The 24,975-nt window shown below is 40.9% G+C and overlaps 1 protein-coding gene across 2 annotated transcripts in view; it reads left to right on the forward strand.

The window, feature by feature from the left end:
• Positions 1–242: 242 nt before the first annotated feature.
• pparab (peroxisome proliferator-activated receptor alpha b) overlaps positions 243–24,975 on the forward strand; it is a 70,323-nt gene continuing 45,590 nt past the window's right edge. For both annotated transcript variants that reach the window (XM_060839897.1, XM_060839898.1), the window contains exon 1: positions 243–352. The gene's annotated coding sequence lies outside the window, so the exon portion shown is untranslated. The remainder of the gene's footprint in view (positions 353–24,975) is intronic.

Below are 24,975 nucleotides of genomic sequence, written 5' to 3' on the forward strand. Positions count from 1 at the left end.
GACTCCATATCCTGACAGTTGATCTGAGACAACTGTGGTACCCAAGGAAGTGTTAACGAAGCAATATATTTGCTGATTTCCCTGTGCGCTGACACAAGTTTTGCTCTCGCGCGTATACCGAATGTTTTTTCTTGCTGGCGGACACGACCTCACCTCGTGTACACACTCACTCCAAACGAGCAGCGATTGGCCCGATTCCACCCCCCCCGCCCCCAAACACACAGCGCGTCACTTCCGCCTGTCAGCCCTGAAACTGTCGGTTGTTGATGGAGGTTCGGTGAGCGGCGCGAGGCGGCCGCGAGCGTGTTCTGGAACCTCCCCGGAGCACTCCGAGGACAACCGCCGATCGGAGGTGAGCCACGCCGAGTAGGCTTATGTTGATGAGGGTGCCAGCATTGCTGCCTTCCTCCTCACTGCAGGCACACATGTCCCCCAGCAAAGTCGATGAGTACATGCGGTGTTGACGGCAGCAGGTGATTGTGGCAGAAGTTAACCAGTTGTAGTGGTTCTCGTTTCCTTTCCTCCCGTTGTCAACAGCTGAGTGTCAACTACTCGGCGGGTCCTCGCCACTTGATGTGCCAAGGTGACAGGGGACTGGACTTCGAACCCAACTTCCGGTTAAATGCTGGCACAACTCGTCGGGTGACATTGGGGGTTCAGGTTGCTTTTGGCAGGTGCAGTCTATGCCATGGTAGGTTTTACTCCACTTGTGCTGCCCGTTTTTGGAAATCAGTGAAAACATTTGCTGCTTCCAGACTGATGTCATTCTGGAGACCCTATGGCGCCTCCACTCTTGGATCGTCCCGCGTTCATTCCCCTTCTTTAAATGGACAAATACAGTAACTTAAATGGTTTTCCAATATTCTATTTTCCTCTTATTTAAATTCCTTGAGCCTGTTCGGAATGTTATAGTTTTCAATCTTATTAGTCTTTAAAAGACTTTTTTTTTAGTTTAAAAAGGGTAAGGACAATTAAAATATATTCAGGCATATCTTATGATAACTTTTTAGATGTGTCATTATTCTGGCGATATTTTGTTTGAATAGAGAGATAACCCAAATGGAGTAAACTTCATTTGCAAAGTTCTTGTTAAAATGTTTCTGATCAGTATTTTGGAAGGTTTAAAATCAGGATGAAAACAATTATCAATTGCAGTTATTTTTAATAGCAATATTAAATTTATGTTAAGTTTCTTTCAAAGACAAACAATATTTTTTAAATACGTGGGCAAGTTATTTAGCACTATGTATCAGTCCTCTGCAACTTTTGGAAATTAAAATGAGTGAATTAAATTTGAATTGGCCTTTTGAGTTTTGTGAGAAACCTGATCTAAATTCTGAAAAACTAGAATAAAACATATTTATCAAAATTTTTTTACTGCAATTACTTGCAAGACTACAATGCTCTATTTTGATATTTTAATGAAATAATGGATTAAAACTAGAATTAAATTTCACCTAAATCATAAATAAGACTAAAATATAAAAGCTTCAATTTTGAATTAAAATAATATTTGATTAATATTGGATATTATCAATATCACTAAATTATTAGGCACACTTAAATATTAATCTTGGAAAATATAATTATGGATGTGTACACTCCTTTAGTTATGCACTAGAGAAGGCCTCAGATATTGGTGTTTAATGGGCTGAGACGTGGTACATGGAGATTAATTTAGATAAATATGAGATGCTGCATTTTGGGAAAGCAATTCTTACCAGGACTTATACACTTGATGGTAAGGTCCTATTAAGTGTTGCTTAACAAAGAAACCTTGGAGTGCAGTTCATTGCTCCTTGAAAGTAAAGTCTCAGGTAGGTAGGATAGTGACGAAGGAGTTTGGTAGGATTTCCTTTATTGATCAGAGTATTGAGTACAGGAGATGGGAGATCATGTTGCGGCTGTGCAGGACATTGGTTAGGCCACTGTTGGAATACTGCGTGCAATTCTGCTCTCCTTCCTATCGGAAAGATGTTGCGAAACTTGAAAGGGTTCAAAAAAGATTTACAAGCATGTTGCCAGGGTTGGAGGATTTGAGCTATAGGGAGAGGTTGAATAGGCTATGGCTGTTTTCCCTGGAGCATCGGAAGCTGAGGGGTGACCTTAGAGAGGTTTATAAAATCATGTGGGGCATGGATAGGATAAATAGACAAAGTCTTTTCCATGGGGTTGGGGAGTCCAGGACTAGAGGGCATAGGTTTAGAGTGAGAGGGGAAAGATATAAAAGAGACATAAGGGGCAACGTTTTCACACAGAGGGTGGTACGTGTATGGAATGAGCTGCCAGAGGAAGTGGTGGAGGCTGGTACAATTGCAACATTTAAAAGGCATCTGGATGGTTTGGATGAATATGGGCCTGCTGCTGGCAGGTGGGACTAGATTGGGTTGGGATATCTGGCCAGCATGGACAAATTGGACCAAATGTTCGGTTTCCGTGTTGTACATCTCTATGACTCTTATAATTATTGGGATAATAAAATGCCTAATGGGGAAAAATAGTCCTTCGCGACCACTCAATGTCCCAAAATACATCAACCAATTAAGTATTCTTGAAGTAGCCACTGTTGTAATGGAGGAAATGAAGCAGTCATTTTTTAAGTGGCAGCAATGTACTAAATTACTAGAAAATCTGTTTCCAATGGTGATTAAGGGATAAATATTGATCAGAACAGCAGGGATAACTCCTGATCATCATCAATAAAGTGCTGTGGGATATATTAAGTCCACCTGAAAAGCCAGATGAGATGTTTGTTTTAATGTTTGTTTGAAAAATCAAAATCACCACCTCTATCATTGCAACATTTCCTCAGTACTGCATTGGAGTGTCAGCCTTTACTGTATCGGCGCTGTCTCGTGTTCCCACGAGGAGGTTGAACAGTTCATCCACTTTACCAACACCTTCCACCCCGACCCCAAATTTACCTGGACCGTCTCAGACTCTTCCCTCCCCTTCCTAAACCTTTCCATTTCTATTTCGGGCGACTGAATCAACACGGACGTTTACTATAAACCGACCGACTCCCACAGCTACCTAGGCTATACCTCCTCCCACTCCGCCCCCTGTAAAAACGCCATCCCATATTCCCAATTCCTTCGTCTCCGCCGCATCTGCTCCCAGGAGGACCAGTTCCAATACCGTACAACCCAGATGGCCTCCTTCTTCAAAGACTGCAATTTCCCCCCAGACGTGATCGACGATGCCCTCCACCGCATCTCTTCCACTTCCCGCTCCTCCGATCTTGAGCCCCACCCCTCCAATTGCCACCAGGACAGAACCCTACTGGTCCTCAACTACCACCCCACCAACCTCCATATACATCGTATCGTCCATCATCATTTCCGCCACCTCCGAATGGACCCCACCACCAGAGATGTATTTCCCTCCCCTCCCCATCAGCGTTCTGAAAAGACCACTCCCTCCGTGACTCCCTCGTCAGGTCCACACCCCCCCCACCAACCCAACCTCCACTCCTGACACCTTCCCCTGCAACCGCAAGAAATGCAAAACTTGCGTCCACACCTCCCCTCCACTTCCCTCCAATACCCCAAGGGATCCTTCCATATCCACCATAAATTCACCTGCACCTCCACACACATCATTTACTGCATCCGCTGCACCCGATGTGCCCTCCTCTATATTGGGAAGACAGGCCGCCTACTTGCGGAACGTTTCAGAGAACACCTCTGGGACACCCGCACCAACCAACCCAACCATCCCAGTGTTGAAGTGGCTCAACTACTTCAACTCCCCTCCCACTCCACCAAGGACATACAGGTCCTTGGACTCCTCCATTGCCAGACCATAGCAACACGACGGCTGGAGGAAGAGTACCTCATCTTCTGCCTAGGAACCCTCCAACCACAAGGGAAAAACTCAGATTTCTCTAGTTTCGTCATTTCCCCTCTCCCCACCTTGTCTCAGTCCAATCTCTCGAACTCAGCACCGCCTTCCTAACCTGCAGTCTTCTTCCTGACCTCTCCGCCCCCACCCCCACTCCGGCCTATCACCCTCACCTTGACATCCTTCTACCTATCGCAGTAAATGATGTGTGTGGAGGTGCAGGTGAACTTATGGTGGATATGGAAGGATCCCTTGGGGCGTTGGAGGGAAGTGGGGGCGAGGTGTGGGCGCAAGTTTTGCATTTCTTGCGGTTGCAGGGGAAGGTGCCAGGAGTGGAGGTTGGGTTGGTGGGGGGGTGTGGACCTGACGAGGGAGTCACGGAGGAAGTGGTCTTTTCAAAATGCTGATGGGGAGGGGAGGGAAATATATCTCTGGTGGTGGGTTCCATTTGGTGATGGCCCCTCCCCCAAGTCCCTCCTCCCTACCTTTTATCTTAGCTTGCTGGACACACTTTCCTCATTCCTGAAGAAGGGCTCATGCCCGAAACGTCGACTCTCCTGCTGCTTGGATGCTGCCTGACTGCTGCGCGTTTCCAGCAACACATTTTCAGCTCTGATCTCCAGCATCTGTAGTCCTCACTTTCTCCTTTATTATTACTCAAGTTGTGAAACTTGAACTTATAATCCTCTTGCTTTTGAAACAAGAGTATTACCAACTCTGCTTTGGTTGACATTTAAAAGAATTTCTCCTTTGTATTACTCCAGTTTATGGCTTTGTCGTTTTTTTTGTCATGGTATGATTTTACTGTTATTAGGAAATCTTCATATGTTGACCTTCTGATAAGTGTTGATGCAATGATTTCAACAAATGACTAAATAATTGGAAAATTAAGTAGATTCTCAATAAAATAAACCTCAGGTTATAACATCAATATTACGGATATTGATGTTGAAATGCTTTAATCATTCAATGGAAATCAACAATAAGTTGATAATTTCACTTTTTTTTCCCATTATGATCCCAGCTGATTGTACTACTGGGCAAGTGGGATCCCAGTATGAAATTTGGCTTCATGATCATATGCTTTTTGTTTGAGTTAATGAGTTGGTTGTCATTAAAATGTAGTCACAGGAGACTGCAGTTTTTTGCAGTGGAATAGAAATTTACACAACTGATAAAGGTAAAAAGCTATTTACATGTAGAATATAGTTTGCCATATTTTAACACAAAACAAATTCTCATCTTATTTCCTGACATTACCTGTTACAGACCCCTTTTTAGAGAAACACCCTGCTATACCAAGCCTTTGTTGTAATTGTAATCAGCTTTCAACGCTTCTCGTGGCAGCTCATTCCATTCATGCGACACCCTCTGTGTGAAAATGTTGTCCCCTTAGATCCCTTTTAAATCTCCCTCTCAGCTTAAATCTGTGCCCTCTAATTTTGGATTCCCTACCTCAGGAAAAAGACTTTATCTATTTATCCTACCCATGCTCCTCTTGATTTTATAAGTCTCTATGAGTCACCCCTCAGCCTCCAACACTCCAGGGAAAATAGCCTCAACCTAATCAATCTGTCCCTACAGCTGAAACCCTCCACCCTGGCAACATCCTTTATAAATCTTTTCTGAACCCTTTCAAGCTTCTCGACATCCTTCCGGTAGCAGGGAGATCAAAATCTCATGTAGTATTCCAAAAGTGGCCTAACAAATGTCCTGTACAGCAGCAACACGACCTCCCAACTCCTACACTCAATGCATTGAAAGCCAAGCTTACCAAATGCTGCCCTCACTAGCCTATCTACCTGTGACTTCATTTTCAAGAACTGTGAATCTGCACACCAAGGTCTCTTTGTTTAGCAACAATCCCCAGGACTTTACCATTAAGTGTATAAGTTCTGCCCTGATTTGCCTTTCCAAATTGCAGCACCTCACATTTATTTAAATTAAACTCTATCTGCCACTCCTCAGCCCATTGGCCCAACTGATCAAGGTCCCATTGTACTCTGAGGTAACCTTCTTTGCTGTCCGCTACATCTCCAATTTTGGTGATAGCTGCAAGCTGACTAACTATACCTCCTATGTTCACATCCAAATCACTTATATAAATGATAGAAAGCAGTGGACCCAACACCAAATCTTGTGGCAGACTGCTAGTCACAGGCCTCCAGTCTGAAAAACAACCCTCCACCAACACCCTCTGTCTCCTGCCTTCGAGCCAGTTCTGTATCCAGAAGGCTAAAGTTGAAAATCACACAACACCAGATTATAGTCCAACAGGTTTACTTGGAAGCATTAGTGATTTTTAACTTTGTCTGCCCCAGTCCATTACCGGCTCCTCCAAATCCAAAAGGCTGGTTCTCCCTGTATTCCATGTGAACTAACCTTGTTAACCAGTCTACCATGAGGAATCTTGTCGGATGCCTTACTTGCAGAAAACTAGCCACCAGGATGCATGAACATCAACTAGCCACAAAAAGACATGACGCACTTTCACTAGTATCTTTATATACAGATGATGAAGGACACTTCGACTAGGACAACACATCATCCTAGGACAAGCTAAACAGAGACACGTGTGAGAATTCCTACAAGCGTGACAGTCTAACCTGTAACTCGATCAACAAACACATTGACTTGGATCCCACTTACCACCCCCTGAGAAAAAGAACAGGACATGACATAATCAGCCCAAGGAAACCTAAACACATAAATAAAAAGCAGGCCATACCACCAGTACTTCACCGGAGACTCACTGATGATGTTATCTAGTATGGTGATGAAATGCTTGAAAACAAATCTTCCAGCTCAGTGAACAAACTTACATCCAGAGCCTCAACCTGAGCTACAAATCTTCTCAAATCCTGCTAATACTCCCCATTGTCTGGATGAGTGCTGTGCCAAGATACCATCAGCACAAAGAATCCATTTGATTAGCGCCCAATCTGCCATCTTATCCATTCACTCTTTGCTGATGCATAATAACAAGTGTGTAACATATACAGATGCACTTTGTTAAGATTCCTTCTAAATTTGCAAGCCCTAAAAGGAGAAAGGCAAGAGGCACATCAGAACACAGCCACATATAAGTTCTCATTCTTGCCACACGTTATCCAGAATTGGAAGTATATTGATGTTCCTTTACTGTTTGAGGGGTCAAGATCCTGGAACTCCCTTTTTAATTACAGTATATAGGCATACCTACACCAGATGAACTTCAGTGGTTCAATGATAGCTCACCACCAATTCAAAGGCATTGAGGGATGAGCTACAAATGCTCATATTTAAGTTTTTAAAAAGCAATATTTTGTCATGATAGAATATCAACAATAAGTTTATCTCACTAAAATTAGTAATTTGTGATCATTGAAGCAATGATGGAAATTTATTATGAAATAATGCATTTGATATATCCAAAATTGAGGCCACAAACATATCTTGGTTCAATGCAGTTAGACAGCAAATCAGTGACACCCACATCTCATGAATGAATAATAATAGAACTGCCACCATCAAAATTTATGTTGTAATTGGCTATCTTCCAGAAAAGTTTCAGAAGTTTTCTTTCACATATTAACAATGATAAAAGGTTTTGAAAAAAAAATCTTCAAATGAATTCCTAAAGCAGTTTAACATGCTGGAAGTTAACATCTGTAAAGTTCAATTTAAAAAGAATACCAGCCCCCTTCTCTTTTGAAACATTGATAAGTTAAGATTGTGCAAACTGGAATTTTATCACTGCCATACAATTGAGATGTGGAAGTGCCGGTATTGGACTGGGGTGGACAAGGTTACAATCATATGACGAGATTGAACATAACAACACGACGATTGGAGGAAGAGCGCCTCATCTTCCGCATGGGAACTCTCCAACCACAAGGGATGAACTCAGATTTCTCCAGTTTCCTCATTTCCCCTCCCCCCACCTTGTCTCAGTCGATTCCCTCGAACTCAGCACTGCCCTCCTAACCTGCAATTTTCTTCCTGACCTCTCCGCCCCCACCCCACTCCGGCCTATCACCCTCACCCTGACCTCCTTTCACCTATCACATCTCCATCGCCCCTCCCCCAAGTCCCTCCTCCCTACCTTTTATCTTAGTCTGCTGGACACACTTTCCTCATTCCTGATGAAGGGCTTATGCCCGAAACGTCGAATTTCCTGTTCCTTGGATGCTGCCTGACCTGCTGCGCTTTAACCAGCAACACATTTTCAGCCACAATCATATGACACCAGGTTATAGTTTAACAGGTTTATTTGAAATCACAAGCTTTCAGAGCACTGCTCCTTTGTCAGGTGGAGTGAAGAGAACACAGACACAGAAATTATAGACCGAGAGATTAAAAGATCATACAAATGATGTGAATAGAGTGCCATCAAGTTGAATAATAAGTCTTTGCTGGTGATCAAAAGTGTCAAGACTATGTGAGTAACATGTCAGCAGCTGAACAGCAAGTGAAGGGATCACCTATAATCCGATTAACTGAGGCAGAGAGATAATTACGAAAAATTAGCAATTTGACGCTGGAAACAAACCAAATGGCTGGAATATCATGATAGGTTGAAGAGTTGCATGCCAAGGATCTAATCAAAGTAACAAGTAATCCAAAACTGCACAAACTAATTAAGGTAGAGAGAGCATAACAAGTTATCAAGGTGATGGTGTCAAAACAGGACAGTTAAGAAAGTTTTACAGATGCAGAACAGTATAGTGGGATTCAAGTTGTATGACATGAACCCAAGCTTGTGATTGAGGCTGTCTTCACAGGAATGGAAAGTGGCTATCGGTTTCTGCTCAGCAATTCTGTGTAGTGGACTATCTCAAAGGCCACCTTGGAGGACACTTGCCTGAAGATCGGAGGCTGAATGTCCTTGACTGCTGAAGTGCTCCCCATCTGAGAGGGAACATTCTGTCTGGCAATTGTTGTGTGGGTGTCCATTCATCTGTTGCCATAGAGTCTGCATTGTCTCACCAGTATACCATGCATCGTGGCATCCTTATTGGCTTTCTGATAGAATTTTCTCTCTGCAGAATAATTTCTTATTGTTGTAAGAGCAGTCCAAAGATGTGCAGGTTAGGTGGATTAGCCATGCTATATTGACCATGATGAACAGGGATGTACAGGCTGAATGGTTTCGGTATGCTAAATGTGAAGTAATGAGGTTAAGACACTCATTAGGTCTGGGTGAAATGTTCTTTGGAGGGTCAGTGTGCACTATGGGCTGAATGGACTGCTTACCATTGTAGGGATTCTGTGATTCTAGGTGGAAGAAAATGACTCCCATAACGTGACGTATCACAATCCTTTTTCCAAACAAGGTGGTTGGTTAGATCAGTCATACACCCTGTGTTGTAGATTTCACACCTCAAATGTTTAAGACATCATTACATTTGAAATAATCAATTCAATTTTTAAACATTAAACTAGCTTTTAAGTTCAGAATATATTGAAACATGACAACCAGAATCCAATTGGTACATATAATTGCTAAATTGCAGGGCAACATTCTCAACACTTCATAACCCAAGTAATCCAATCAGGATTAGAAACCTCAAAATAATACACGCTTCTCTTTTTAGGGCAGTTCTCCATGCAAACATCCGGAACAGATGCCCTCTTGATTGAAGCAGTTCAATATAGTAAATTGACATTGAAAACATGATTCTTTTTCATGGCCATTCTACAGCATTCCAGTTTAAGGTCCTAAAGCTCCTTTCATAGCTACTGATAAGTGTGTATGGGGATGAAGGTATTGGGAATTGGGTTGGTGTGAAGTTGGCAAAGTGTTTGTTGAGGGGTATATTGCTAGGTAAGTAGGTAAAAATGGTCAGACTGGGATGGGGCATATTCTTGGGCATCATGGCGGGGGAATGTCAGAATTGGGGTGGTAAGTCTGTTGGCAATCTGGGTCTCAGAGGGTATGATTGTCAGCTGTCCTTGAGCATCCTAAGGTGGAGAGGTTGTCAAGTGTGGGTGTGGTGATCAGACTAATAGTTGTTCAATATTTAGGGCAGATTTTAATTTTTTTTAACTTTTCCTGGGTGACTATTAGCTAAGTCAGTTGGAACTTTAGAGTTTTCCAATGTAACTCCGAGTTGGTGGTATTTTGGAGGGTATCAGAAGCCAGGACATTGCCAGCTGGACTTTTCAAGTTTCAGAATTACTTTTGGGGACTTAGTTGTGCCGAGGTTATTGCATAATTCTGCTGTGTAAATCCTGTTTATGCTATATGGCGGTATGGTGGCTCAGTGGCTAGCACTACTGCCTCACAGCGCCAGGGACCTGGGTTCAAATTCACCCTTGGGCAACTGTTTGTACATTTGCCCCACGTCTGTGTGGGTTTCCACCAGGTGCTCTGGTTTCTTCCCACAGTCCAAAAATGTGCAGATCAGGTGGATTGGACATGTTAAATTGCCCATATTGTCTAGAGATGTGTAGGTTGGGTAGACTAACCATGGGGGGAGGGGGGTTTGGTATTAGCAGGATGAGGTGGCCTGTTTCCACACTGTAGGGATTCAGTAATTTTATTGCAGCGCCTGTCTTCCCATCAGAAGATCTGTGCCCATTTGACTATCATCTAACTGAAGAGCAACTAATCTAAAGTCTGACTTGTCATTTGCTGAAAAGCACATTTTTCTGTGAACATTTCCTATCATCCTAGGGCCCTCAAATGGTCAGGATAGAAGAAGGCAAAGTATTTCTGTAACTCTATATTTGCATTAGAAACTACAGTTGTCATCACTCAGTAGTTGAATAAAGAATATCGCAGGAGATATCAATTTTTCCCACTGGCAGAAGGATTAGATTCTCCAAACAACCAAACTTAGCACCTGGTTGGCACCCTAACAATTGAATTTGCATGATTTCTAGAATAAAGTGTTGTATTTGATACAGTCATGGCTTCAGACATCATCCAATTGAATTTCATACTGCAGTGATTCTCCTTAAATTCCTCTCATTTGATTTGAAACACAGACTGGCATTAACAGCAACCACTCTCTTTTTGCCCTTTAGGCTGTGACAATTCTGCTCTAAGAAAACTGGCATTGGTTTTCAGATGAAAGGGAGATGGAACATTAAATAGCCAAGGACAGGTGATGAGAAAAGCTTCAGTTTAAGTGTGCAGATCCAATTCCCTGCAATACTGTAGTTTCTCTAATCTTTCTTGGACATCTTTCTCTAATTTCCTCAGCAAATTGTGGAGTGAGGTGGCCAACTGTGCATAGCCTTGCACAAACGTACCGTCTTAACCAAAGATAAAAAAATCAAGGCCATTCTCTCTATATCTCTAACTGAGGTCATTCCTTATAGTGCTTGGATTTTCTCATGTCAGAGATGATGACAAAGTTGATAACTTCATTGGTAGCAACGTGCCCAAGGTACCATCACAATTGAATCATAGAATCGCTACAGTGTGGAAGCAGGCCATTTAGCCCATCGAGCCCACACTGATCCTCCAAAGAGCATCTGACCCAGACTAACCCCTTACCCTAACCAGGTAACACCACATTTACCAAATGGCATTTGCCTATATTTCTAGTACCTATTCAAATCTTTTCATTCTATTCTTCAATTATGGTAGATGGTTATAAGCAGAGAATCAGTGGAGACTGCAGAAATACTTTGTTCAGTTTTGGGAACTTATAATGCTTCCTCAATCCTGGATTGAGGGTAAGCATCATCCTTGTGAGTATTTATTTTATGTGCCCAGCAATTGGCAGAGATTCTCAGTTTTCCATCTTTCTTCCTCCTGAGGACTATGAGAAAAGGTATACAGACTTGACAACTCTTTGATAATACCTTGCTCCAAAGGTAGTCCCAGATTTCCACCTGGTGATTTCCTTGTGACTTACCACTTCACAATACCCAATATTGTCATCATCCTCTTTATTGAAAGTTGCCGTACTTGATGAGAGTGGAAACAAGCTTGCCCTGTAGGTGTCCTCCAGTTCACCAGTGTCCATCTTTGAATTGAGCTTAAGGAGGCCTCCTCCAGTTGGTCCACTGTCCTCGACAATGGCAGGTTTAAGGGCATCAATGGGTGTTCTTAGTTGGAGATAAGTATCTTTACCGTTGACATTAGCAATCTGCATGAGTACCCTACTCTTTATACCATGACATTGAGAATGGCCCCCAGAGTTACGCCAAATGGGAGCTCTTCCACAAATGACGTGACGTGATACATGACGCTGTAGCAAATCCTAATGTCGATACTTGAAACCGACTGGAATGAGTCATCACGAACAGTGGTGTTGAATGATAAGAGAACAGCCCAATCCCCTGCTTCTTTAACAATTCTAGGGTGTGGTATGGGCTGATACCACAGGTGTGCAGAACAGTAACAGTGATTCAAGGTGTTTCTGTAACAATGACTACTTGTGTTTCAAACCACACAAATGGAGGATATCTTCATATTTAGTATTAAAAAATTTAATCCATGAAGATTGTTATCCATTACGTTAGTGTCAGGATTCAAGTCCCACCTGTGCAGCGCGGTGTCATAATATGTCCAAGGAGATGGATTTACATTTTTTTTAAGCATCGGTTTCTACATTTATGCAGCTGGTCTGATTCCACTCTATATTTTGGACCTTCCAGACCTGCTTTTTGCATTTCAGTGCTTTTTTCACAGGATCCCAGACTTCTGTTCTATTTTTGTGCACAGTAGTTGTACAAAGTAGAGTAAGCAAGATACATTCACCACAAATTTTCTTTCTGAGCCACAATAACTGATGGGACCTTGTATGCTTAGGTTATTGATATTTATTCAGACATTTGACTAGGAAATTTTGAGGGGTGCTAGAGGTAAAGTGTCACTTTGAGGTAAGCCATATTTGTAGACCATGCAAAAGTAGGTGGAAAAGCAGTGTATGAGAGGGATACAAACAGTTTACAGAAGGATATTGAAAGGTTAAGTAATTGGACAATAAGTTGGCAAATGGAGTGTAATCTGGGAAAATATGAAGTTCATTGTAGAAAGGAGAGTAGTGGAGCAAATATTATTTAAACAGGAAAAAAACTGCGGAAAGTTGCATTACAAAATAGTACTTGTGCACAAAACACAGAAAGCTAGTACACAAATGCAGCAGGTAATCAAGAAGGCTAATGTACTGTTGATCCTTATTCCAAGGGAATTTGAGTATATGGGTAGGGAAGTCTAACTGCAATTCTACAAGGTGTTGGTGAGACTACTTCTGAAGTACTGTGAACAGTTTTGGTCCCCTTATTTAATCAAAGATATCATTTTAACGGCAGCAGTTCAGAGAAGGTTCACTAGGGTGGTCTTCGGTAGAGAGAGATTGACTTCCATGCAAAAGTTAAACAGGTTGGCACACTACTTAATGGAATTTAGAAGAGTGAGAGGTGATCTCATTGAAAGGTACAGGATTTTTAAGGGGAATGACAGGTTAAATGCTGAGAGGATGTTACTTCTCATGGGACAGTCTAGGACCAGAGAACATAACCTCAGAATAAACAGTTGCCAGTTTAAGACTCATGAGGAGTAATGTCTTCTGTGAGAGTTGAAAGTCTTGGAACCCCTTGCTGTGGGCAGTCCTTATGTACAGTTGGTTTCTTGATCAGTAGGGAAATCAAGGGTTAAGGAGAAAATGCAAGTGGACATCAGGAATATCGGATCATACTATTGAATAGTGAAGCAGGCCCGTGGGCGAAATAGCCTACTCCTGTTCCTATTTCTTATGATCAGATCCAAATTCAATCAGACTGTATAGTAGACATTGTATTTCGTCATGTTAATAATAGATCAAATTCACCCCAAATTTAGCTGAAATCTAACTTTTATATTTGATGTTACAAATACTATAGCCAAAATACTTATGCTGCATATTTAGGGGTATAGTCCTTTTTTGTGTTCCTAATGCAAACCAGTATATTATTGGTATAAAATAATCTATCAATTTTTCTCTAGCTATTGCTTTGTGTTCCTGGCCACCCAACCCCACGTTACAGCCCTATGACGTTGTCAGTGTTTCCTAATCACTTCTTAGAATGTACTTTTTCAGTCCTAGCTACAGTATATATACAAAATGAAATTAAAAATGTAAACATTTATGGAATGGTAATCAATAGAAACATACAGCTTTACTCCACATAGATGCTGTTCTTAGTCTGACATTTAACTGATTTCAGAACCCAACAGATTGTTGAGGCAAAGAGTTCAAATGGTGTTGTATTAAAGCAGTCAACCATTAACAAAATGTACACTGTAAGCTTCCTAAATTAGAGCATGTCCTCAATGAACTGAAAGCACTGTTCCCATGCTGCAGTTCTTTGACATTCAGTATCATTGCTGAATTTTGACCTGCTGCTTACCAACCCCCACTTGTTTATCTGAATGAACCTGTTCAGTCTTATCAATTTGAATAAACCCATTCACCCTGACTTGCCCCATCTTACTTGTGATTATTTTGAGTACTGCAATTTATTAACTACCATTGTGATATTTAAAATCTACAACAAAACATTAGGTAGTTCGATACAGTTTTATTCAAAATATTAGTGTGAGCATAACACAACTACCATGTGGAGACTACCACCAAGCAATTTGATGGTGCAATGTCCGTTTTGTATTTCTTCCAGCTGTAAACATTTCCATGGAGATTATCAGAGTTAGTCAGGGTTTGAGTAATGTTCGTTTTTGGGTTTGGATTTATTCAGCCAGTTCTCTAAGCCTTCAGAAGTGCATAGCAGTGCTACTTCCGGGATCCAAAACAAGACCTTTTATTTGAGAACAGTTTTAGATGTAAATGATGGTTTAAATCAAGCAGTGTAATTAAATTCTCTGATTAACTTCTTCAGCTATCAGAGTATCCTAAATTGGCTGTTACTTTTTATTTGATATTCATTACTTGAAATTCTTTACTTCCCTGCCCTTTCAATAAGTTCAAAGCCAGAAATTTAAATGCTGAAAACAGGGAAAGGAGGATACAGGACATTTGGTTGTCTTTTCACCCTGCACTCTTTGATGCTGTCTGTGTTGTATCTTCAGTTAATTTTCCTGTGTTAGCCTCTGCTACACTTTGTGTACCAAAGCAAGTGAGGAAAATGTCCTAAAGCAGGATAGTGTTGACAGTTTCTTTCATGAAATTATAACAGTATAGTTTAATATTATATGGAGAATATTTATTTTAGTCCTTTTAACCATCACATTGAAACTTAAGTCTGTGATACACATATAAAATGTACCTACTAGAAATAGTAAGTAATCTGTTGAGTAACATTTTAAGTTTACACACTCCATTATCTTTTGCATTGAATGTACAAATTTTGAATGTGCGCCACCATGAAACAACACGGTAGCGTAGTGGTTAGCCCTGCAGCTTCACAATACCAGACGCCTGGGTTCCATTCCAGCCTTAGTTGGCTGACTGTATGGAGTTTGCACATTCTTCCTGTGTCTGTGTGGGTTTCTGCCGGATGCTCTGGTTTCTGCAGTCCAAAGATGTGCATGTTAGTGGATTGGCTATGCTGAATTGCCTCATGATGTCTAGGGATGTGTCGGCTAGGCAGATTAATCATGGTTAATGCGAGATTATGGAGATGGTGTGGAAGAGTGGATCTATGTAGGATGCTCTTCAGAGGGTTGATGCAGACTTGATGTGCTGAATGGCTTCTACCTGCACTGTGGGGATCCTAATTCATCAGATGAAGGATTTACCATTATGCCTAGAAAGTTGGCAGTATTTTCTGCCATTACTTTAAGTTTGCAAAAGAATCCAGTGTTGGGTGTGTCTTATGCAGAAATTCATGATGCAGTGCTACATAGATAAAAATAATTGTGTTAAGTGTGATCATAGATTCATCTTTTAATGCTTGCTCTTTGGTAAAAGTCCTTTTGGAAAATTGTAATGTTTTACAGTTTTCTTTTCAAAATTCCACACATTTACAGTTTCTCCTTTATTGTTGCTTTGGCCAGGGAATTATATTTTTTATGTGTTGTTAATTCTCATGTGCCTCAGTAGAAACAAAAATGCCTTTATATTTAAGGTAATGATAACCCATTTTAAATCCGAGCTAAATTTCAGTTTTTGGCCATGAATCAAATTTATTTCTAGAAATCAAAAATTTGTGCCTTCATATTTAATTATGGACTTAGAACAATATGATGCAGCAAGTTTTCCCTGCTGATGCTTGTTATTAGCAAGTAAATTCTATTACTGCAGACGTTTCAAAGTAAATTGAAAAAGATTTACTTTTTCAGAAATTAGAAATCCCAGCTAAAGTAATTATGTACATTGGGGGTTGGGGACGTGTAGTATAGTAGAAAACTAAATAGTAATTATGTATGATGTTTTTTTCACTTTAAAAATACTGTGATACAAGTCATGAAAACATTCTATTCATTTTTTTAAAAAGAGAAACAACTTTCCTTGAGTCACATTGGTACTGCTATTTCCCAAATGTGTTTTATATCTTTGCTTTCCAAAATGTAATTTAAGAAGTTGGACTATATGGTTAGGTGTTTGTTTTTTTTTAAGCTTTTCCAGAGGGGTTTTGGAACGAGAATTGATGTGCTTAACTATAGTCCAAAACAAAAGACAAGTGTATATATGCATTTGGGAAATGTGAGACAACAGGTAGTTAAAAGAAAAATATAGAAAGTAGGTGAATGAATAGGCCATTCGGCCCTTCAAGCCGGCACCACCATTCAGTATGATCATGCAATTTCAGTACTTCACTCCCGTTTTCTGTCCATACCTCTTGATCCATCTAGCCACAAGGGCAACGTCCACTTCCTTTTGAACATATCTGACGAACTGGCCCCAACTGCTTTCTGTGGTAAGAATCAACAGAGATATCATTAGCTTGCTGGATTTACTTTACGATATGTTTTCTGACCTCAAATATCTGACAACCCTACATGTTCACCACCAATTACTTCCACCTACACATGTGCAATATTAAACTATCTTTTTTAAAAAAACTAAAATAAAATGCCTACTTTGTAAAACACAACTTTTTCTTCATGATATTCTTTATTCATGTTTAATTACTTGTTATTTATTTCTCACTCTGTTTTAATGTTTTGAGAGGTGACACTGAGTGGCTGTGTGGTCGAACCCGCCAGCAAATGCAGTCTTTAGTTTACAGGTCACCTAATGACAAAGATGAAGAGAAACAAATGTGAAAGGAAATTTCATAGCGGTGAAAGAATTATGGAATAATTATAACTGGGTCTTTACCATCTGTGGGATAATTATTTTGTAAGAGGTTAGAATTTCAAGACTATGTTTTCAGCAGAATTTTCTAAGTCAGCAATATGCTGTTGTGGTTCTGCTCGCCGAGCTGGAAGTTTTTGCTGCAAACGTTTCGTTCCCTGGCTAGGGAACATCATCAGTGCTGTTGGAGCCTCGTGTGAAGCGCTGCTTTGATGTTTCTTCCGGTATTTATATTGGTTTGTTCTTGCCGCTTCCAGGTGTCAGTTTCAGCTGCAGTGATTTGTATGTGGGGTCCAGGTCGATGTGTCTGTTGATGGATGTTCTTGCTGTTTCCGGGTGTCAGTTTCAGCTGTAGTGGTTTGTATATGGTGTCCAGGTCAATGTGTCTGTTGATGGAGTTTGGGGATGAATGCCATGCTTCTAGGAATTCTCTGGCTGTTCTCTGTCTGGCTTGTCCTATGATAGTGGTGTTTTCCCAGTCAAATTCATGTTGCTGGTTGTCTGAGTGTATGGCTACTAGAGATAGCTGGTCGTGTTGTTTTGTGGCTAGCTGATGTTCATGGATGCGGATTGGTAGCTGTCTTCCTGTTTGTCCTATATAGTGTTTTCATCAACGGCAGATAAAGGCAGAATGACGGTCATCCTAGATAAATCAGACTACATCAGTAAAGCACAACAACTACTCGCAGACACCAACACCTACCAAATGAAGGATTCCGACCCCACACCACAACTCACCAATAGAATAAACAACACACTAAGGAATCTACAAAAAAAACGGACAAATAACCAAAGCGGACCAGCAAAGAATGAAACCTGAAAGCAACAACACCCCCAGATTCTATGGACTACCCAAAGTACACAAACTAGACATCCCACTCAGACCCATAGTATCACTACCAGGGACACCAGCATACAAACTGGCCAAAGAACTACAACAAAAACTGAAACACCTAGTCAGCGGATCCAAACACTCCATACAATCAACATAGGAATTCTTGGACGTCATCAGGAATACACACATAGACAAAGAAGAAACCATGGTATCATTCGACGTGACGGCACTGTTCACTTCAATTGACAAAACCCTAGCCAGAGAAACAATAGCCAACCTACTGGACATACAAAACAGAACACAGGAGGCCGAACCTATCAACAAGGACGGCATACTTAAACTACTGGACCTGTGCCTCACCACACACTTTACATTCAACAATCAGATATACGAACAAATCAACGGAACACCCATGGGATCACCAATCTCGGGACTCATAGCAGAGGCAGTTATGCAAAGGTTAGAACATACAGCCATACCACAAATCCAACCCAAACTCTGGATCAGATATGTTGATGACACCTTTGTAATCATCAAAAACACAGATATAGAAAAAACACACTGAATCATCAACGCCACACTCACAGGAATCCGATTCACACGAGAAGAGGAAAAGGATAGCCAACTCCCATTCCTAGACGTGTTAGTAGAGAGAACACCCAACGGAGAATTCACCACAAGGGTACACAGGAAACCGACACACACAGACCAAGTCTTAAACTATGAAAGTAACCACCCCAACACACACAAACGAAGCTGCATCAGGACTCTATTCAAAAGGGCCACAACACACTGCAGTACACCAGAACTGCGAAAAGAGGAAGAGGAACATCTATACAAGGTATTCGCCAAAAACGGATACCCACGCAACTTTATCACCAGATGCCTAAGAGATAGACCGAGGAACGAGGACATGCCACAACCAAAAGGACTAGCCACTGTACCATACGTCAGGAGCGTCTCAGAACTAACAGCCAGACTACTGCGACCCTTAGGACTCATAACAGCACACAAGCCAACATCCACGCTCAGACAACAACTCACTAGAACAAAGGACCCAATACCCAGCATGAGCCAAACTAACGTAGTTTACAAAATACCATGCAAGGACTGCACAAAACACTATATAGGACAAACAGGAAGACAGCTAACAATCCGCATCCATGAACATCAGCTAGCCACAAAACGACACGACCAGCTATCTCTAGTAGCCATACACTCGGACAACCAGCAACATGAATTTGACTGGGAAAACACCACTATCATAGGACAAGCCAGACAGAGAACAGCCAGAGAATTCCTAGAAGCATGGCATTCATCCCCAAACTCCATCAACAGACACATCGACCTGGACCCCACATACAAATCACTGCAGCTGAAACTGACACCTGGAAGCGGCAAGAACAAACCAATATAAATACCGGAAGAAACATCAAAGCAGCGCTTCACACGAGGCTCCAACAGCACTGATGATGTTCCCTAGCCAGGGAACGAAACGTTTGCAGCAAAAACTTCCAGCTCGGCGAGCAGAACCACAACAACGGATACCCGAGCTACAAATCTTCAATCAGATTTCAGCAATATGCCTACAGTCCAACAGATGGTGGCATTGCTGAAACTAATTCTTGGGAATGAAATGCATCAAGTTTCAGTGAGTGAAAATTTGGGGGGTGTGGGGGAGATAGGGGATCACGGAGATTATAGTCATAAAGTTTAGTTTGGCTACTGAAGAAGATGAGCAACGATAAAAATAATTTGAGAACATGCGAAGAAACTGGCAGTTAAGATGAAGATGGAATCCAAATGCTTAACAAGGTATATAAGTAGTAAAAATGTGATAAAGAAGCAGCAGGGCTAATTCTGGACTTGTAAGGGGATTTACTCATAGAGCAGGGACATGACCTAGGTGTAAATGAGTAATTTTTGTCTGTCTTTAGCAAGGAAGATGCTGCCCATACTTTAGAGAAAGAGGAGATACATTGTTGAGATCCTTGATAAGCTGAAGATTGATAGAGCTGTGCTTAAATTTTATGTCATGAGGACTGAATGGCATCCAAGGATGCTAAAGGAATAAAGAATGTAAATTTGAGGGACTGGTCAGAGGACTGGAAAATTGCAATTGATGCATCTGTGTGTAAAGTATTTAATTAGCTTTAGTGTCTTGAGTATTGCCTCTTTACTCCAAGATGCCTTCCTTAAAACTTTATTTACAATAGAGTAGCTATATTTACTTAGATTCTGATAGAACTATGCCCCTTTCCAGATCTATAATCATATGGTACTGATAGATATCATCATTGTATATTGGGGGAGTTGATTGTCTAGTGGTATTATTGCTAGACTATTAATCCAGAGATGCAGGTAATGTTCTGGAGACCTACGTTTGAAACCTAGCATGGCAGATGTGGAATTTGAATTCAATAAAAATCTGGAATTGTGAATTGTCAGGAAATACCAATCTGGTTCACTGTTGTCCTTTTAGGTAAGAAAATCTGCTGTTCTTGTCTTCTCTGGCCCACATGTGCTTCTAGATCCACAGGAATATGGTTGGCCCTGTACATAATTAGGGATGGGCAGTGGATGTCTACCTAGCCAGAAATGCCTTCATCCTGTGAATTAATAAAATAATCTCTATAATGTTGGATTTCTCTGCAATATCTTTGTTTAAAAATTATGTAACGATAACCCAACAAAATATGAAGTGCGGCATTTGAAAAGAGAAATCAGGGCAGGACTTGTATGTTTCATGATAAGGTCCAGGGGAGTGGGGCGAAACAAAGAGATCTTGGAGTGCAGGTTCATAGTTCCTTCAGAGTGGAGTCACAGATAGATAGGTTAATGAAGAAGGCATTTGATATGCTTTCCTTTATTGGTAAGCGCACTGAGTGTAAGAGTTGAGGGGTCATATTGCGTCTCTATAGGACATTGGTTAGGCCACTTTTGGAATACAGTGTGCAATTCTGGGCTCTCTGCTATAGGAAGGATGTTTTGAAACCTGAAAGGGTTCAGAAAAGATTTACAAGGATGTTGCCAGGGTTGGAGGATTTGAGCTATAGGAAGATGTTGAAATGGGTATTTTCCTTGGCGGGTAGGCGGCTGAGGGGTGACCTTTATAGAGGTTTATAAAATCATGAGGGGCGTGGTCTTTTCCCTGGGATGGGTATTCCAGAACTAGAGGGCATAAGTTTAAGGTGAGAGGGGAAAGATTTAAAAGGGACCTAAGAGGCAACATTTTCATGCAAAGGGTGGTGCGTGTATGGGCAATTTTTAGCATGGCCAATTTACCTGACCAGGAGAAAGTGAGAAGGAGAGTCCTTCGTGGCACCCTAAAAATAATAGTTGTGTTAGGGGGGGGTTTCAACTTAGAATCGCCAAATGTAACTGGGGTAGTCATAATGGGAAAGGTTTAGAGGAAGCAGTATTCTTTAAATGGCAGTACCGAAAAGGCTGTACAAGAGAGGGGCAGTCCTGGACTGACTCCAACCACTTACCCAGCTTTATTATTTGAAAGTGTCAATGGGGAGCATTTATCAGAGAGTAATCATAACTCGTTGAGTTTCAAAATTATTTCGGATAAGGATGGACCTAAAATTAGAGTTCTAAACTAAGGATAAATCTATTTCAATAAGATCAAATATAATTTGGCCAGAGTGGACTGGGAGCAGATGCTTTTTGGCAAATCGATGTCAGAGGTCAGACTGATTCAACAAGGAAATAGGTAGACTACAGGATCAGCACGTTCAATAACGATTAAAGGGTAGAACCAACAAATACATATCGAAAGACATATGGAGGATTGGATGAAGACAAAAAGGGAGACTTATGGCAGATACAGCGAAACAGACGTCCGAGATGAGTACAGGATATGCAAGGAGAGCTTTAAAAAGGAAATTGAGAGCAAAAAAGGGCATGAAAGGATAATTGGCAAGTAAAATAAAGGAACATTCTAGGTTATTTTACAAGTACAATAAGGGTAAAAGGATGACGAGGGAAAGACTAGGGCCTATTAAGGATCACAGTGGTAATTTGTGCGTGAAGCAGGAGGATGTCGGTCTGGTTCTAAAGGAGTATTTTGGGTCAGTGCTCACTGGTGAGAGGGATGATATTAGTATAAAAATCAAGGAGAAGTATTATGATTATAGTTAAAGAAAGTAGCACAGATAGAGAGAAGGTTCTGAGTGGTCTGATGGGCTTAAAAGTACATAATTCTCCAGGACAGGATGAAATGTAACTCAGGATGTTAAGTGAAGCAAGTGAGAAAGGAGCAGGTAATAATTTTCAATTTTTCTTTCCCCATTGGAGAAATAACTGGACTAAAGGATACCAGTGGGGTCCAGTTATTTCAAAAATGGAGCAAGAGATATACCAGGAAATTATCAACCAGTCAACCTAAATTCTGGTGAGGGAACTATTGGAAGCAATTAGGAGGGACAGAATTAACCTGAACTTGGAGAGGCAGGAATTAATCCATAACAGTAGCTTGGTTGATGAAGGGAGGCAATGTCTGGCAAACTTGATTGAATTTTTCAAAGAGCTGACCAGGTGTATAGATGAGGATAATGCATTTGACATAGTCTACTTGGACTTCAAGGCTTTTGATAAAGTCCTGCATGGAAACTGAGAATAAAGTTAACAGCTCATGGGATTCAAGGAAATTTGGCAAATTGATTGCGGAATTTGGTGAGTTGCATGAAGAAGAGGATGATGATTTAAGGGATGTTTTTGTGACTTAAAGCCTGGGCCCAGTGGAGTTCTGCAGGATTCCGTGTAGCACCCTTGATGTATGTATATGATATAGATTTGAAAGTAGGAGGATTGAATAGCAAGTTCATGGATGATGTGAAGATCCTGAAGATGCAAAATGAGCATTTGTTGCCCATTCCAAATTGTCTTGATGGACCACTTCAGAGGACAGTTAAGAGTCAACCGTAATTTAGGGGGTCTGCAGTCACATGATCACTTGGTCAGACCAAGTAAGGATGACAGATTTCTTGCCCTAAAGGACATTAGTGAACTAGATGGACCTTTTCAACAATTGATAATTGTCATTGCCATAAATAATACGACTAGTTTTATAATACACATTTGTTAATTACATTTAAATTCTACCAGCCACTATTGCCAGGATTTGAACCCATGTCCCTGAGTGTTATGTTATTACAAATCTCCAGCATCGATAGTATTTTGCTTTTATTACCCTAGAGTGTTAACCTGAGTCTCTGGATTACTAGCCCAGGTCTAAAGGTTGCTATAAGTTGTTGCAATTTCCCAATGCTTTTTCTAAGTGTTGTTCAAAGAAACTGTAGGACTTTTCACAATTTCAAGACATTGCTTTGAGGAGTGTCCTGAAGCAGTGTCTTAAGTTCAGTCATGTTCAGCTGCTTCATCAATTATCTTATTAATAGGAATGTTCACTAACAATTGCACTACTCAGTTCCATTTGCAACTCCTCACAATGAAGTTGTCCATGTCTGCAGATGTTAAAACCTGGCCAACATTCAGTTTGAACTGCTTAGTGACAACAAATATTTGTGCCTCAAGTGCCAAGCAATGACCATATTTGACAAAAGAAAAGCTAAACATCTTTTTCCTTAACATTCAACAGTATTACCAAATCTTAATTGCCCCATTATCTTGGGGGTTACCATTAACTGGAAAACTGTGAACCAGTCCCACAAATATAATGCTTACCAGATATAGTCAAACGTTTGGAATTCTATAAGTATCTCACCTCCAAACTCCCCATAACTTTCTCCAAGGAACAATTCAAGTGTTTGATGACTTACTTGCCCTTACCTGGATGAGTTATCTCCAAGATCACTCTAAGCTGGAGACCTCCATCAGGGCCAAAGTTGTTTGATTAGCACCCATATGCCATCTTAAAAATATTCTCCCTCCACTCTAAGACTATTAATTATACTGTGCACTATCTGTAATGTGGCACCCTGGATGGTGTACCCCTCCCTGGGTATTAAGGTGACATATCAGTCTAGACTTTTTTCGTTCAGGTCTCTAATGGAACTTGAATCCAGAAGTTTCTGGCTTGAACAAGAGGACTACCAATTGAGCTGCATATTGCATTTTGTAAATGTGTGCTGAGCCAGGATAACTCATTGCATTTTCTGAACTTTCTCAAGGAGGCACATGTTTCTATATGGGCTGTTAGCATCTACTCTATTCCAGGCTTTATGAATATTTTGAGGGGGTTAGTTAGGTGCACAGAGGTTGACTTCTGAAAGACCAGTACGTTGTCTCAGTTTTCCCTGATACTGATGCATCCGTTCTGTGTGATCATTTGTCGACAATGCTGTGAGGTTATAGTAGCATTGTGTTATGATCTTGTTAGAGACCAGAAACACTTTGTTTTTCTCTTTGGAAATCCAAAAACTGAGGTACTTACTGAAAGAATGAAGCCAGAAGGTCTGTGTTTTAAAATCAAAGGATTTTGCCATCTTTTAACAAAGATCAAATAAATTAATTACTATTATAAGTTAAAGATACAAAAGTACAATGCACTCAGTTGTTTAGATTGTGAACTGAACGTCTTAACTCAGAATTTTCTCTACACTTGTCTGACTGACATACCAAAAACCCAAGTCAAATACATAAATAAAATTGGAAAATTGACCACTTGGCCCAGGAACTCCTTTCAGGGTTCGCACAAAAAAGACCATTTGATCCAACCAGTCTATGCTGACCATAATCCCAAACTAAACTGGCCCCTTCTGCCTGCACTTGACCCATAACCCTCCAAACATTTCTTATCACATACTTATCTAAATGCCCTTTAAATGTTGCACCTGCACCCACCACTTCCTCTGGAAGTCCATTCCACACACTAACTACAATCTATGTGTAAAAAGAAATTGTCACTCGTGTCTTTTTTTTTAAACCGTTCTCCTCTCACCTTAAAAAATATGTCCCATAGTCTTGAAATCCCCCACCCCTGGGAAAAGACAACTGCTATTCAGCTTATCTATACCCCTTGTGATTTTATCAACTCCTAGAAGGTCACCCCTCAACTTCTTGTGTTCCAGTAAAAAGAAAGCCTCAGCCTATCGAGCCTCTCCCAAAACTCAAGCCCTCCATTCTTGGCAACATCCTGGTAAATCTTTTCTGAAC

The sequence above is a fragment of the Hemiscyllium ocellatum genome, chromosome 19, assembly GCF_020745735.1.
Source record: "Hemiscyllium ocellatum isolate sHemOce1 chromosome 19, sHemOce1.pat.X.cur, whole genome shotgun sequence".
Lineage (NCBI taxonomy): Eukaryota > Metazoa > Chordata > Chondrichthyes > Orectolobiformes > Hemiscylliidae > Hemiscyllium > Hemiscyllium ocellatum.